At 44.8% G+C, this 12605-nt stretch overlaps 1 long non-coding RNA gene across 10 annotated transcripts; it reads right to left on the reverse strand.

Moving 5' to 3' along the window:
- Positions 1 to 3058: 3058 nt before the first annotated feature.
- Positions 3059 to 10857, reverse strand: LOC123069362 (uncharacterized). 10 transcript variants are annotated; one of them, XR_006432485.1, is made up of 14 exons: positions 10667 to 10783; positions 10318 to 10572; positions 8546 to 8643; positions 8164 to 8225; positions 7974 to 8073; positions 7777 to 7879; positions 7591 to 7642; positions 6491 to 6602; positions 5920 to 6026; positions 5353 to 5461; positions 4964 to 5046; positions 4481 to 4875; positions 4008 to 4367; positions 3059 to 3918 (listed from the first exon to the last, which is right to left on the reverse strand). It is a non-coding gene; the product is annotated as an uncharacterized lncRNA (long non-coding RNA). The 10 variants fall into 10 exon arrangements; XR_006432482.1 differs by adding an exon at positions 6708 to 6784 and having other exon boundaries at positions 4008 to 4875; XR_006432478.1 differs by having other exon boundaries at positions 4008 to 4875; positions 10667 to 10857.
- Positions 10858 to 12605: the final 1748 nt, after the last annotated feature.

The following is a 12605-nucleotide window of genomic DNA, read 5'->3' on the forward strand; positions in this document are numbered from 1 at the left end:
TCCCGGTACAATACTGAAGAAACTGCAGCTTTTTCCGGAACCCAAAATATGACTTCCCATATATAAATGTTTACCTCTTGATCATTCTGAGACTCATAGTGACGTCCGGGATCTCATCTGGGACTCCGAACAACATTTGGTTATCACTCATCAAATATCCCAATACTACTCTAGCGTCAACGAACGTTAAGCGTGCGACCCTGCGGGTTCGCGAATTATGTAGTCATGACCGAGACACCTTTCCGGTCAATAACCAATAGCGGGACCTGGATGCCCATATTGATTCCTACATATTCCACGAAGATATTTTATCGGTTGAACCTTTATGACAACATACGTAATTCCCTTTGTTTATCGGTATGTTACTTGCCCGAGATTCGATCGTCGATATCTCTATACCTAGTTCAATCTCGTTATCGGCAAGTCTCTTTACTCGTTCTGTAATACATCATCTTGCAACTAACTCCTTAGTCACTTTGCTTGCAAGATTCTTGTGATGTGTATTACCGAGAGGGCCCAGAGATACCTCTCTGTCATTCAGAGTGACAAATGTCAAAAATCCCAATCTCGATTCATGCCAACTCAACAGACACCTTCGGAGATACCTGTAGAGCATCTTTATGATCACCCAGTTACGTTGTGATGTTTGATAGCACACAAGGTATTCCTCCTGTATCCGGGAGTTTCATGATCTCATGGTCGAAGAAAGATGTATTTGGCATTAAGAAAGCAGTAGCAATAAACTGAACGATCATATGCTAAGCTAACGGCTGGGTCTTGTCCACCACATCATTCTCCTAATGATGTGATCCCGTCATCAAGTGATAATTCATGTCTATGGTTAGGAAACCTTAACCATCTTTGATGAACGAGCTAGTCTAGTAGAGGCTCACTAGGGACACTGTATTTGTTTATGTATTCACACATGTATTTAAGTTTCCGGTCAATACAATTCTAGCATGAATAATAAACCTTTATCATGATTAAGGAAATATAGTAATAACCATTTTATTATTGTTTCCAGGGCATATTTTCATCAGGACTCCCCTCCCCTTGGCCGGCCAAGGAGGGGAATCATTTCCCTCCTTGTGGTGCCCCTCTCTCCCCCCTCCAACCTACATATACTAGAGGGTTTTGTGACTTTTGAGTACACAAGTTTTGGAGCCTCCTCTAGTTCATCTAGTTCTAGTTGTACTTGGTCCTAGTTGACTATTTACAGCTAAACCTAGTTCCTCTGATCCTCATAAGTAGAAGCTCAATGTGGTTCTAATATCCTCCCTCTAGTTCTCCAGCTCTGGACGGCGAAGCGCTGCCGGATCGTGAAGATTGGACTCTTGCAACCATGTAGAGAGGCCACGATTTCGGTCTTCCGTTTCAGGGATGTTCGAGGGCGGTTTGCGGGATCGTCATCAACGATTCGAGGGACTCCAAGTACGATTTATACCGACTCGTCTACTTTCGCTACACTCCAGAGTCGGTAATGATCGTTGATCCAAACCCTGCATCTTCATATTTTTCCTGGTTGATTGTTGGGGAATTTTTTACTACTACGTTCACAACATATTTGAGGTTGGAATAAGAAGAAATTGACTGAACATAAAAACAAAGTTAACAAAAAAGTAAAAGACAGGCAGGAGAGATTGTCTAGCGTTTCCAAGTTAGATGTCCGAGTTTTGAGAGTCTTTAATGAAAAGGAACATCACTTTAATATTGCCCATTGCCATAGTGGCATTTATTGAGCAGTCTATCGCTTTTATTACCCCACCACCACAAGTTCGTACGAAGCTTATTTCCCTTCCAATAAAAGATCATACATATTTAGGGCAATTTTTAATGCATGCACCGGTGACAACTTACATGAAGGATCTTATTCAATCCATAGGAAGTTATAGTGTACTCTCATGGAAGAAAGTGGGTTTGTGGTTTTTGGATGAAAAAGTAGTATCTCTACTTAGTGCGGAAGTATTTGGCTATAAAATATTATAAACAAACACCAAATGTTAGAGGATCCATGACAATCTAACTTCTATGCAAATATACATGAACATAACTCATTACGTTGTCTTCCTTGTCCAGTATTAACTATTTGATCAAGTGTGAAAATATTCAATGAGGGTTCACAATCATAAAAGATGTCCAAGATAGCGAAAATTCGTTTCTGAGCTCGAGCTCAGATGATCCTGAAATCTACACCAATCACTCACATAAGGATCCGAGCCATCCAGTGTATTCTATTGGCGTATTTTACTTTTCCCACTCAGCCGCTGAAGAGCAATCATTGCGCCGACGCGTTACGGCGGAGAGGCGGAACATGTAGTTGTCCGACGGCTCGTCGTCTTATCCGAGCCATCCTGAGCCGATAGAGAGCCGCCTCCGCCATGGACGATCTCAGCGCTTGTCGTCGGGTCGTGTTCCCCGAACCCTTCCTCACCGGAGTCTTGCCCATCTCACCTCCTGCTTCAGCACACCGGCCCTGCTCATTGCTAGTTGGATTCACCTATCCCTGCTAATGCATTCAACCCACCACCAAAAAAAAATGCTAAATGAAGATGCACCTATACCTCGTCCACTCCTTCACCTCTATCTGCTGGCAGATTTGCTGCACTCCAAGCGCTTGACACTGTCCCAATGGATGAAGAGCGGGATTGCTGCAGCAATGGGAGGATTACGATTTCTCTGCATCATTATTACGTAGCCAAAGATAGGTACAAACAGCAGAGAATTGTAACCTGAACTTGCTGATCCCCGACAGAGCGACTACCTTCAGACCTCCTTGTTGTGCCACTCATGCGGTGTCAACACAGGATGGCGCCATTGGTACTACCACTATAGCTTCAAAAATGTTTGAAAAAGCACACAAGTGCTGGTAGGCACCAAAGGGGACACAGCTTTTGCAGAACAAATCGAATTTTGAATTTGATGAGTGCCCAAGCCAACATCATGTATGCCATCTGGCCACAAACACATCAAAATGCATACAAGCACCAGCCGAAATCCTCATCCTATCTGAATGACTCCAGCAGAAACAAGATTCAGTTAAAAGTCTGAAGCATCCATCTCGGAAAATCAGATACATCCAGTTCATCGATTAAACAATCATCATAGTACAAATATTCATGAAACATGGTTTTCGCACCAACATAGAGTGCCACACGAAATTGAGGAACAAGTGTGGAGCAAATGCTCACAGAAAAACACTAGAAAATCCTCAGAATACAAATACCTTAGATTACAACATTTAAATTCCAGATTTCAGTTTTCTGCAATGCCCAATCGGCTTGTGCGCGTGGTATGGCTGCGGCCTTCCATACCACAATTCTTACACCTTCCAAGCTTCTGTGACTTCTTCGGTGCATCTCCTCTCTCAGGGCAAGTTGTCCGTTTGTGCCCCTCACGCCGTCATATGCTGCAGAATCTTGTGCGCTTACTCAGACACTCGTATGGTGCGTTCTCCCTGCTATTCGTTGGTCTACTGACCCCCCTTTTCTTTTCTGGAGCTATGAAGCCAAGGAGAGCATTGACACTCCCAGAGTTTCCAGCACTGATGCATTTGTCAACACACTCGCCGCCAACATATGGAATCTCTCCATTGCCAGGCAAAGTACCGGGAGCTAATTCACCCATGCGGTCCACAAAACCCATACCATCCCTTCGCTTTCCGAAAGGTGCTCCACTCACCAAAAGAGCTTCAAACCCGTCTAATATGTGATCGAATGCTTCTGCACTAGAGTCACCCAGCCGCACTACCTCCATTGCTCTCAAGTAAAGGGTCGAGTGCCTACATGTCAACGACATGTTAACTGAATTATCTCTCTGGTACTGAACCACATCTTTTGGAAGTATGTCCCTCGCGTCTTTGGTCCACCGCTTCAATATATGCTTAGAAGGGATCCCCTCCACATGTAGTATCTCCATGACCTGACTCATCAAACAAATTTTATAAATTTCTTATACAAGGGCAAATATTTCAATTCCAAATGAAACAAAAGAAGTCAGCAGAAAATTACCCTCAAAACATGGCTGCACAACATTCCAGTGTGCTCGAACTGACCACATTCACATGTATACTCTGTTTGTCTTCACTTATGTTCACCTCATACTCAACCCTGCTCCATTTCTCTCTTTTCGCTGCATTGTTGTGAACCGTGACATACTTCCTCATCTTCTCCTTCTCTGTGACATCGTATGCTGTCGCTTCAATTAACAAGCGTCCGAATTCTTCAAACATCGCCCTAGTGTATATTTTACTTGCATGCCTTATCACACTTTTTGTTGGCTGCTCTGCGTACTTGTGAATCGACTGCTCCATAGCGCTCATTCGGGAAGGGCATTGTGTCCGGTCCGGTGGTGCACTTCCCAGCCTTAATCTGCAAAACCACAGGCAATACCTTTCTTTAGGTTTTACATTTGACTAGATGACTCGTTGCGCCAATGGCGCAAAGGCCGAGAGGAAGCCAAGTATTGTGAGAATATTAGACACCCAAGTCGAAAACCAAATGTGGCCAACACTCCCTCATCCTTTGCTTGGAAGACGCATTTTCTCACCGGATCTAACACAAATACATGATGCTTCAAGAACAAATTTCAGAGCAAATATAAAGCTCACGGGATCTAACATAGATACATGATTCTTCAAGAGCAAATTTCAGAGCAAATATAAAGCATAGAAAGATTTAAGTTGTACTATTGAGACCATACCACCATATCTTCATTTAGTTTCTTTGGAAATCTAAAGGTCTAAGAGGATGGTACATGTGAGAAGCTGTGAATCCAAAACAAAAAACTAAACTAACTTCCAAACAAACATTTCAAGTTTGGAAGCCACAAAGAAGCAGCCCAGATCTCTCGTTGTAGTGCAGGTACATGTCCTTAATCCTGCATCCACAGCCCATAATTTTTCAACACCTAAATCCACGAAATCCAACCGAAGGAAATCATGGCAGAAACATGCACCGTGGCTTACATCTCCGAGAAAGACTTCTTGGCATTCTTGTGCAGGTCGGACATAGCAATCGCTTGAGCCCATATTTCAGTCTTCTTTAATCTCTAACAAATAACAAAATCTTAAGCTTAAGCATCCACACAAACAGAAAATGCAAAACAAATCTCACACAAAACTGTCCCAAGTCAGATACAGGGGAAACCAAGGTGAGATGATCATGTTTCTTATAGGAAACAATAACCATAGGTAAATACATACATTATTGTCCTGTTAGAAGGTACTTAGTTGTACTTCAAGTGGTACTGGGACATGAAACTAAGCCATTGAAATTTTTGAAACAGAATAGATGATAACACCGGTGTAGGCCATGAACAAAAATACAAAGAAGAACATAATCAAGCATAACCCACCTCGACTGAAGCAATGGTTGATCAACAGCAGGAACCTGAACCTCGTGATGCTAGACCATATATCTATGGTTACCCTTTTTATTTCTCCTGCCTAACCTGAAGTAGTTATCTGGACAAAATAGGGAGGCACACTTCAACAAATCAGTTCTTAGTAATTATAGAATGCCCTGTATTAAAGGAAGTAAAATCAAGCATGTATGTGCTCTAACTTTCATAACTGCATGTAAACTCAGCAACTAACCATTTGTTGATAGCTTAGGTAAATTACAGGCATTAATCATGCAGCCTGAAGGGTGCATCAAGACTTATCTGAAGTTTGATACAATGTGCTTTCTATGTGAAAGTTGTTCCTTCTAACCTGAATAATTTGTTTGGGGGGATTTCCTTAAAATTTTCCCAAAGGAATATAAAACATTTAGTTTGGCCACCAGGGTTTATATGTTCGACGATGTACAACAACATCTTCCTTGCTTTCCCCGACATTGCCACATGCCACCCTTCAAGATGACAGTAGAGGGATGATTCTTCAACTGAAGATGAAGAAATGAAGGAAAAGCAAAAGTTTACCCGAGACATTCGACATACACCATTCATGTATGGAGCCTGGAGGGACCCTCTTCTCCACTTCTCTCGACTCACTACTGGCATTGTTGACTCGCACCTTGCATCCGAGCCTAGATATATGGAAGAGCGGAAATGAGCTTGTATACTGGTAAATGGCAGTTGACACCACACATATCGGCCAACCACATGAAACAGCTAGAACAGACTGGCCGGCCATAGCGAATAGGGTAAATAGAATAATGTACATATTGTAAAAGACACCACCAGCATGGATTCTAAGCAATGGATTGGAAGATCTCAGGAAACACAATGTTCCTGGTCTGAGAATTAGTAGTACCATCTTCATTTTCAATCAGGATTTTCAAAGCCTTTTTTGAGGTCACACGTGACACTGCTACATAAAGCTGGCCATGCGTGAACACAAGTGCATTAAAGTATAGACCAACACTGCATAACACAATGTTCAGTACGTTCAGACAACAACTTCTGTCCAAAGGAAGTGGTGAGTGTAACCAAATAATCAGTTTCAGTAGGCTTTCATAAACCTCTCCCCATATGTAATAATAACACTAACCTTAGGTACATAATCGTCGCGAGCTAGATCTTCAGTTGAGGTATATCTTCAGTGACAATAATACAGACACAACGTGCAGGAAAATCCATGAAGCAACAGAAGAATTACCCAACTGTTTTTACCATAAACATAAAAGGAATCATGGCATTAGTAAGCAAAGGGAAATTAGTGCGTTGCCTAATAAACAGCAAAATAATGTAGCAAACCAAAAAGGGACCTGCCACCAATTGGTAAAAGTTTCTCCGCCTAATTTTGAAAAGCGTATGCAACAGATTTGTAGCTATCCCAAGATGCCTAAAACATATGCAACAGATACGTAAGCTATCCCAAGATGAAAGACAACAAAAAATGGCAGAAATACCTGCTTGTTGAACAATAAAAGCACATTTATACCATACTTTATGTGTGGCACATATAATCACCACATAACACAACAACTACTATTAATGCAATTAACAAGCACCAACCATTGGTTCTTTCTAACCAGATCAAGTTAATTGCATGTGAGAATAGCACATCAGTTCTGAAAGTAGGATCTTCTGTGTAAAGAGAAAACACTAAATGAACTAAGGATTCATAAATTGATTGAAGAGAAATAACATTAAAAGAAGCAAGAACTTGTCAATTGATTGAAGGAAAGGCAATCAACTGAAATATAGCAGACATACGAATAAAATGCATTTTGTAGCCTAAATTACAGATATTAATATGCCATCTCCCCAAGAACTATCTGAAGAGGGACAAATAAGCACACCCCTGCTAATATATAATTTAGAAGGTGTAAGTATTATGAAATAATTAATTCCAGTAGGCCTTCATAAACCTCTCCCCACCAAACCGTCCCTCTGTGTACGGAGTAACTGCCACTTAATACGTGTGCCAACCATGGCTGTAGGCACAATATTCATAATGAGCAGCTACAACTACTACTTGATGCACACATTTCGCCCAAAGCACTAACCCGAACATGTACCGCCGAAAACAGGGGACACACATGTTTGCCCAATCAGCAAACAGAAAGCAAATCACCAGGGTGAACATAAGCAAACAAGAACATGCTGCAAGAAGCAATCAAGCGTGGAAATGAGAGCACATCTAACCTTGCTGGCTAACGACACGGACTTGCTGGCTAACAACACAGACGACGAACAACTGAACAGGAAGGGAAACAAGCAAACAAGAACCTTTCAGCTCACAGGCATTTGATTAGAGATTAGCAAGAAAGACCATATCTCAACAACAACAACAACAACAACAAAAGAAAGAACAACAATTAGCAAACCCACTTGGCTAAGCAGTGTATTGTAAATAGCCATGAGGCCACTCTGGCCGACGGCAGCGTAGGCCTTCCCATCCAGGTCGAACTGTGGGTTCTGCAGATCAGCGAAACTGCAAGCAAGGAGAATTATCAACACACAAGAAGTGACGATAACCAGAGGCAATGACTGTCAGTAAACTGCTGTGAGAAAAAACTCTTTGCAACCTGCTGTTGATGAGCTTTCGGTACATGAGCCTCTACCTCCCGACGCCGACGGCGCCGGAGGTGACCAGAATCACCTCATACCCCTAGAAATTAAGCTCACCTGAAACAGTTACACATATTTACTGATTAGCAACTGTTAGAATGATTTTTTACAGGGTTAGAAAGCTCCTTGGTCAGAAAATTCAGTTACCTGCTCGCAGAGGGCTCCATGGCCAGTCGACCATTCTACCCGCTGACAACAGCGGTGCTGACCTGGATGCACGAGAAAGTGATTAGATGAATGCGGTGAACAGAACACCGATTTTCTTAGCGAATAAGCAAATTATTTACTTGATTTTTTCTACTTTGCAAGACAACCAAAATTGGCTAACAAGTTGTAAACTAACTTTAGAAATCTCTTGCTGCCTAAACATATGAAGTAATTCCTCCTCTCCTCTTCACCTCCATTTTTTCACTCAGGCACATGTTTGTCAAGAAACCAAAAGGAATCTAACCTAAGGCAGAAAATAGCTTGCAGCCACACAAGCATTTTATCGAGCAGGTCAAGAGCATGGGAAAAAGAAGAGGCTCACCTAGGAACAAACACAGTGAGCAAACGAAGAGCACCCAGATCCTTGCCCAAATCACAAGCAGAAATTACCCTCTTCACAGGGTGGATCACATCACGACCCTGCATCAAGAAGAGAAAGAGAAGTGAGACCATGAGAGGTGGATGGAATCAGCCACAGCCAAAATTAAGCCCTCCCGGAGACCAGAGCCGCTACATGGCCACCGGGATGCCGGATGCGCTCCCAAGTCGACCTGCGCCATGGTCGTCGTCGCGCCATCCATCTCGATCTGTGAAACGCCACCGTGGCGGCAAGAAACCAACGGGAACGGGAGAGCGGCTAGCAAGAGCCCCACCCCTCTCGCCCGTGCGCCTCCCCTCGCTGCACCGCTTGCTGCCGCCCAACCCCCCACCGGCCACGGCGAAGATGGTCCCACCGCCGGGCATGCGCTGGTGCCGGGTCGCCGGCCGCAGCTCCGCCTTGCGCCCGGCCCCGTCCGGACGCCGCCACAAAGACGGCTCGGCTCGTCACCACCACACGCTCCCGCGCCAGATGCAGGATGTCGCACGGGCGGCCATTGAGCGCCGTAGCTAGGCGTCGTCCGAGAGGTAGAGGAAGAGGCATAGAGGAGGCCGGCGGTGAGGCATGAGAGGAGGCGGCGGTGGATGGGGAATCAAAGAGGATGGAGAGGGGAGTGAAGCGGGGAACGTGCACTCATGACCCACCCACCCCGGTACCGAGAACGTGGGGAGAGGAGGACCATCTTTCCTGGAAAGAAATGTCTCTACGACTCTCCCTCGCCCAGAACGAGCCACCCATTACACTTACATGTGGGACCAAAAGAGCAGAGGGACACCGAAACAGCTAGGTAGATGAAGAGCGAGTAGAAAAGCAGAATTGCATCCCACGTGACCCATCCCACGCCGGGTCGCACGGTCCCTGGCAGGCAACACAAGCAAGCGCACACCTCCTAGACACCCAAAACGCTGCCATACGGGACCACCCCGAAGCAGGGGCCACCAACACAGCTGGGTATAGACACGGCGGGTAAAAAAGCAGCGACGCACCATCCACCCACCCAAGTCGCGTCGCCTGGTCAGCAGGCACGCGATCCCTAGCCTATCGCTTTGCACGGAAGGAACCAACCAACCAACAACTGGCCACCCAAAAGACCGACAGTTGGGCCCATCATGGCTGAAACAGAGGAGCCGCAGCCGGGTCTAGGCCAGGACGGTAAAAAATATTCATCCCACCCCGCACCCTGCCACCCACGTTCACCGCTAGTGCACGCGCGCGACAGCCGCAGTAGAAGCTGAATTGCTGGCCCCGCGCACAAGAGTGGCCCAGCCGTCATTCGGTCTAACTCAAGCAATCAAGGTACAGAAAAACGGACGTCAGGATGTTTGACAGCAAGATTAAAAGGACCAAACAGGTACAGTGCAGGGTAGAATGTGCGCACCGGATTCATCCGAGTCCGCGATGGCGCTAGAATAGCGGGTACTCTAGGAGGCTTTATATGTTAGATTGGCCATGTACACAATATTTCACTGCATAGTTACTCATCAGGGTATGCAAACAGGGCAATGTCTGAATTCAGGGTATGCAAACAGGGCATGCAACCTCAACGCTCATGTTTCAGATTCCCCAAACCATTTTTTCGTTTGCTTCTTTGGCTCCACGAGCAATGTCTGAATTAAGCTAAATACTGTATGAATTTGTTTGTGCGCGCAATAATGTACAGCAACACGCACGCAGGAACTGAAACCATACAGCGACACAAATTTCATTTTGCATACCTTTTAGTCCACCCAAGTGCCTGCGCGTTGATCCTGTCAGTTGACTGAGCGGACCTTGTCGGGGAAGAGTCGGGACGTCGCCACACCCCGTCTCGTGCGCTGCCATTGACTTCGACACTGAGCTGTTGAGCACAACCAGACCCAGTACTCGAGTCTGCTCGGGCGGCAACTTCACTTCCGGGGTTCGCCAACAATGCACGAGGAACCGGATCTGGGTGCTGATGACTGTCGGCGAACTCCTCCCGCAATGGAAATCTGAGAAAGATATAGCAGCGGCGGCGGCCATGCCCAGTCAGTCGCCATAGAACCAAAATCGATAACAGGCTTTTGCAGATCTGCGTCGGCTAACCTGTCAACGGCATCGAGCAGGAACTCCATGCCAGCATCCTCCATTTTTTCCAGCCCAGTCACCGCCGGTGGAGGTCGTGCGCCGCCGCAGGATTTTTTTCCCCTCTGTGCATCGCAGACGGCTCAGCTTTTACCACACCGTCATGTTCTCTTTATCTGGTCCACGGATCAGGAAAAACGCCAACGTTCTGTTCCACGGACCAGACCACACGCACGGAACCGTCACCCCTCCGCCTACTTCGGTCCTACTCCCTCCGTTCCAAAATAGATGACTCAATTTTGTACTAAAGTTAGTACAAAGTTGGGTCATCTATTTTGGAACAGAGGAAGTATGTACGACGCACTGTTCCGTTCGTATTTCCACGCCCTGCCCCAATTTCTAAAGTACTACTGCAATCCTGGCAGACCGATTTTTCTGGATCTCAATAGCAGAATGGATGGCGATGATATCGGGCTCAGCTGAGCTCGGGCGCCAAATCGCCTCGTCCTCCAAGATAGTATATTTTCATGTGAAATCTCTCTTCCCTGTACTAATCTTTCATGAATTTTTTAAATGAGCAATATTGTGCTTGTTAAATTCCAATAGATTTTACTTCCCACACCCAATGTGAAACCACTAATTCCCATGAGATATGCATATGAAACTGATTTGCAATGCTAAGATACACAATAACGAAAAACAAAAAAATATTCATACTATTCTTTATTATAGATACTCTCACCAATGGATACAACGAAAACACGAAGTAACGATAACACACATTGCAAACTATTTCATACTATAATTTTTTTTCCAAACCAGGATATAACCAAGGATTGAACTAATAGATAATAATGGTGATAAAGGTGACGATCGATACCGGAGCAGCTCTCCCAAGCTTGGAGCAAGCCAAGGGTGGTGCCCATACCCAAGTACTCAAGTATCCTTCTTTGTTGATGGTGGCGGTGAAGGAGCTCGCTTATTCTATTTGAGGAAATCAAAAAGGATCTCCTTCAGATATTGGATCTTAAAGAAGCAGTAATTGTATAGCATTATTCTTCACCTCACGCATGATATCCTTGTTTTTTGGTCCTCATAGTTTTTTATTTCATGCATCGCTTTCGCTTGGATGGGAGATGTCTCAGTTGGAGAGTATATGCAATCGGGGAGTATTCTCAACTCCATAATTGTTAACCAAATTATGAAAAAGATTCCTATGTAACCTGGTAGATGGCTTCTTTGAAATGGATCCCTCTAATACCTTGAAGCCCAAGTGAATTATTGTTGTCTTCAGGGTCCTGGATGAAACCGGGGTAGTCGAGATGCTAGCTAGGGTTTCCCGTGAAGATTCTGGTGCCTGAGCTTCTACGGAGTTTCACCGATTCCTCCTCCATCACAACACGCTCCATAAGCTCCCTCTCAATCTCCTCCTTCAACCGCTGAGCATCATCGTCAACGGTGTTGGAGGAAGATGACCTGACGAACTTGTCCTAAAACCCTGATAGAAAATAGCTCGACACGAAAACATGAGGAAAACTTGATACGTAGACCAGAACATCTCGAGGATTTATAGGATTTTTACCGTGCAGGACAAGCATATGGGCGAAAGACGGAGTCGTGAAGGTGCACATAGCACCCACACGGACAGGTGGCGCGACCAGGTGGTACGTCGCGCCCTAGCCCGTATGGGGCCCCTGGGCACCGCCTGGCTACTTCTTTTTTCCCAAAATTATTAAGTATTCCAAACTTATAGATACAATTCTTATGGAATTTTCGGTGCCGGTTTACTTACCGTGTACTTATCATGTACCTATTCTTTTTCATGATTCTTGATGTAGTATAATTACAGATTTATACAGAACAGAAGCGCTATGGTAAAGGAAAATTAAGATGGGAAAAAATTATATGACTACTCAAAGTATGTGTATGGAAAACTATGACGTGGAACGCAAGCACGCGC

Source organism: Triticum aestivum, chromosome 3B (genome assembly GCF_018294505.1).
Source record: "Triticum aestivum cultivar Chinese Spring chromosome 3B, IWGSC CS RefSeq v2.1, whole genome shotgun sequence".
NCBI classification, from domain to species: Eukaryota; Viridiplantae; Streptophyta; class Magnoliopsida; order Poales; family Poaceae; genus Triticum; species Triticum aestivum.